Source organism: Ovis aries, chromosome X, assembly GCF_016772045.2.
Source record: "Ovis aries strain OAR_USU_Benz2616 breed Rambouillet chromosome X, ARS-UI_Ramb_v3.0, whole genome shotgun sequence".
In the NCBI taxonomy this organism is placed as follows: domain Eukaryota; kingdom Metazoa; phylum Chordata; class Mammalia; order Artiodactyla; family Bovidae; genus Ovis; species Ovis aries.
The window spans coordinates 140,026,430-140,031,237 of record NC_056080.1 but is presented as its reverse complement, the minus strand read 5'-3'; the positions used below and the strand labels follow the sequence as shown (position 1 = coordinate 140,031,237).

Genomic DNA, 4,808 nt, shown 5'->3' with positions numbered 1-4,808 from the left:
TGAATGCAGGAGAAGAGGGTGGCAGAGGATGAGATGACATCGACACAGTGGACGTGATCTTGAGCAAACTCCAGGAGAGAAAGAAGGACAGGAAAGCCTGGAATGTTGCAGTCCATGGGGTCACAAAGAGTTGGACACAACTTAGTGACTGAATGACAACAACAAGGTCACAAAGTAGATTACTTAGGCATTAAAAATTCCCGTTAAATTGAAAATAGCATTACCATTAAACTACTAATGCATTAATTCTTCCACCTTTAAAAGCCACTTTCAGACGCTAATTCCACTTTTCTTTCTAGGAGAAATGGTACACTCTCTGTAGATCTCCAAGAAAAAAATCAAATCCCCAAAACAATATTGATCATAATGACCCCACTCCCATTGCTGTGTCAAGCATATAATAGTTGAAACATCATTGGGAAATCCTTCATTACTCAATGCATGTTCCTTTGTAGTCAGTAAATTGTCTTTTGTTCAATAGTAAGCCCTTAGCTTACTCCTTGGAAGGAAAGTTATAAACAACCTAGATAGCATATTCAAAAGCAGAGACATTACTTTGCCAACAAAAGTCTGTCTAGTCAATGCTATGGTTTTTCCAGTAGTCATGTATGGATGTGAGAGTTGGACTGTGAAGAAAGCTGAGCTACAAGGAATTGATGCTTTTGAGCTGTGGTATTGGAGAAGACTCTTGCGAGTCCCTTGGGCAAGGAGATCCAACCAGTCCATTCTGAAGGAGATCAGTCCTGGTGTTCATTGGAAGGAGTGATGCTAAAGCTGAAACTCCAATACTTTGGCCACCTCATGCGAAGAGTTGACTCATTGGAAAAGACTCTGATGCTGGGAGGGATTGAGGGCAGGAGGAGAAGGGGACGACAGAGGATGAGATGGCTGGATGGCATCACCGACTCGATGGATGTGAGTCTGAGTGAACTCCAGGAGTTGGTGATGGACAGGGAGGCTTGGCGTGTTGCTATTCATGGGGTCGCAAAGAGTCAGACACGACTGAGCAACTGAACTGAACTGAACTAAGCCCTTTAGTCAGCAAACATGTCTTTTCTTATATAGTTCTGGGTATACTGCCAGGACTTTGCAAATAACAAAATTATAATAATGAAACAGTTATTCACGAGTATTTTAGTAGAAAGGGTAAGAAGAACTAACATATTAGTCAGCAACAAACACCAGATGGAAGGGTGAGTTTTTAAAATATTATTTGAAACAAAGTGTACAGGGACAGTCTGAGAGACCCAAATTCCTAAATCCAACTTTCTGGGGCAGAAGCCAGAGAGAAGAAACACATTTTTATGCATACATATGCTTAATTAAGGTTTAAGTAATAATGTGCATGAGGTCCTATTTTGTTTTTCCTTATCTCAGGAAAGCAGAGAGCTAAGGGCTCAGTGAAGCATGTGGTTGATAGCCCCTCACTTAACAGCTTACCATGAGACAACCCAAAGTTCAGAACCAATAGCTATGTATTTAGTCATTTTTATTATATTCTATTGCATGTTCATTTTAGGAATTTTTCAACATAAAAGCACATAAAGATAAAAGCACTCATCCCAATGATCACAATTGTTCACAAAATGTTAGTGAATTCTGCCTAGTGTATATTTTTGTCACTCTCACACACATGTATGTGTACACACACATAATAAAATTATTTAAGTTTCTTTAGGCTTAGCATTATAATATAGATAGTTTCTCTTGTATTATGAATTCTTTGAAAACAGTATTTTTATATATTTTATACTTAAGTTTAATTCACATAAAATGAAATACACATATCTAGTTGGCACAGATCAATGACTTCTGATAGTGAATACATCCACCTTTATCAAGATTTAGAATACGTTCATCAACTAGGAGACTTCAACACTCCTCTGCTCTCTGTGGTAATTTCTATTCACGAGTCGCTGCTCTAGCAAACTGCAACTCCCTGTATTCATCTGTTTCTCCAATCTTGGAGTCTTTTGATTTGTCCTGTGTCCTCCCCTTCCTTATGGGTCCTAGAAGAAATGTTCACTTTTCAGTCTTTCAACTTGTTTCTTACTGTTAGGATGTAAGGGTAACTTCCAAGCTCCTCACATGTGAAACTGGAAACCAGAAGTCTAAGCTGTCTTTTCTCTTGGTTGATTGTTTCTTTTTCTGTGCAGAAGCCTCTTAGATTTATATAGTCAAATAAACAACACATGATAAATAAAATTGAGAATACCTAATCTATTTTTAATATAAGAAATATTTGTAATTGTTTTTACATAATATGCATCTTTATTATTGATTCTTCAGATAACTATGCAAACTAATTTTCTTTGTGAGAACTGTAGTGACATGTATTATGTCACATTTATTGATGCATTCCTTCAAACCTCCATCTTGCTCTAATCTGATATGCATATTTTTAGCTAAAAAATTATAAATTGGAAAAGACTCTGATTTGGTTAATACATCTTGAAATTCATTTTATTCTAAAACACTCTTACCATTATTTTTTTAGTAAGCAAGCTTTGTTTTTGGAATTTTATTACTAAGACTATGATGATATGAATATTTAAAATATTTCTAGAAAGTTTAGGAATTATTTTCCAGATATTTCACACAAAATATAAGAAGACTTGTTTCTTGATAAGCTCTAGAATAAAGTCCAGGATTTTCAACATAAAATACTAACATTTCCATTATTGTCTCTGCCATATTCTCTAGCCACATCGACCTACCCTCAAATCTGACTGACAATATACACTCCTAATCCAACAAGCCTAAATTGCATGCAGTTCAAACACACACACACACACAAACCACACACCATAATTTTTCTCATCTCCATGCCTTTGCTCCTTCTTTCCTATGACAAATTTCCTCTTGTTTTACTCCAGTCTATTCATTGTCTTCTACTTTACGTATTAAATCTTTCAGGATTATTTACCTGACAGCCCTTTTCATCCCAAGCTAGGTATTGTAACATTGTTTTGTACTCTCTGCTATTCCTTCTTCATATTCATATCATAACAATATGACACAGGAAATAGTGACGTTTTATGGCTCTTTCTAGGTCATAATACCCTTGAGGTTCCTAATTCGTGTTTGTATCTGAGTGCATCATTCTGTTACTACTACATATGAGATATTCAATACATTGTGACTGAATAAATGGATGGATGGATAGGTAGATTTTTGTTCTTTAGTCACTCAGTCCTGTCTGACTGTTTGTGACCCCATGGGCTGCAGCACTCCAGGCTTCCCTGTCCTACACTATCTACTGGAGTTTGCTCAAACTCATGTCCATTGTGTCGATGATGCCATCCAACCGTCTCATCCTCTGTCACCCCTTTTCTCTTCCCGTATTCAAACTTTCTCAGCATCTGGGTCTTTTCCAATGAATTGGTTCTTTGCATCACGTGGCCAAAGTATTGGAGCTTCAGCTTCAGCATCAGTCCTTCTAGTGAATATTCAATGTTGATTTATTTTAGAATTAACTGGTTTGATCTCCTTGCTGTCCAAGGGACTCTCAAGAATCTTCTCCAGCACCGCAATTTGAAAGCATCTATTATTCAGTTCTCAACCTTTATGGTCCAACTTTCACATCTGTACATAACTACTGGAGAAACCATAGCTTTGACCATATGGACCTTTGTTGGCAAAGCGATGTCTCTGTTTTTTAATATGCTGTCTAACTTTGTCATAGCTTTTGTTCCAGGGAGCAAGTGTCTTTTAATTTCATCACTGCAGTCACCATCCACAATGATTTTGGAGCCCAAGAAAAGAAAATCTGTCACTGTTTCCATTCCACCCCACCCCCATCTATTTGTCATTAAGTGATGGGACCTGATACCACAATCTTAGTTGTTTGTTTTTGTTTTTTTAAATGTTTAGTTTTAAGCCAGTTTTTCACTCTCCTCTTTCACCTTCATCAAGAAGATAAGCAGATAGAATCCAGAATAAGCTCATTTAATGAAAAAAAATTATTAAAAAGTTTATTACTGAAGTAAAAGGAAACAAAACAAAACCAGGAAGTGGAGGCACTGACTGCAAATATCCAGAATCTTAAGCAAGAATATGCTAGGGAGAAGGAAACTATTTCCACTATTAACAAGTGAAGAGAGGTTAAAAAGGCTACAGAAATCTGCAGGTATGTATAAAGATCAACTTGGACTAGAAATTCAAAAAATTTATGGCAATAAATTGCAGATTATATTCACTAATATTGACCCTAAGCATTCTGATAGCTCATTTATGTTTTCCCTGTGCCTAAATGAAGCAAGAGACTATGAAGTGTCAGATAGTGCTCCTCATCTTGAGTGCCTAGCAGAATTTCAAGAAAATGTAAGGAAGACCAACAATTTTTTGGCTTTTCTTGCCAAAGTTCAGAAAGCTTTTGCTCTTATGGTTTATAATTAAAATATAAACAGTATGTAAAAACCATAAAAAAGAGGATAGGCAGATAGACAGATGAATGTATGACAGTTGTTTAAATTGTGGCCTTAGACAAGTAAGTCATTAATCTAATATCTCTGGGCAAGAGTACTGTAACCTATAAAATGGGGAAGACTAAATGCTTTTTTCCAGGTCAAACTTCTCCATTTTCCTATTATAATATTGCATTTCTATTGTGTCACTTCTTAGAATTCCTAATCATTCACTGCATGTGTGCTAAGTCCCTTCAGTTGTGTCTTACTCTTTGCAATGCTATGGACTGTAGCCGTCCAGGCCTTCCTTGTCTATGGGATTCTCCAGGCAAGAATACTGGAGTGGGCTTCCATGCCCTTTTCCATGGGGAACTTCCCCACCCAGGGATGGAAACTGCACCT

General features: G+C 36.8%; 1 pseudogene; it reads left to right on the top strand.

Annotated features, from left to right (window-relative positions):
- Positions 1 to 1,805: 1,805 nt before the first annotated feature.
- LOC121818356 (kinetochore protein Spc25-like) lies at positions 1,806 to 4,398 on the top strand (annotated as a pseudogene).
- Positions 4,399 to 4,808: the final 410 nt, after the last annotated feature.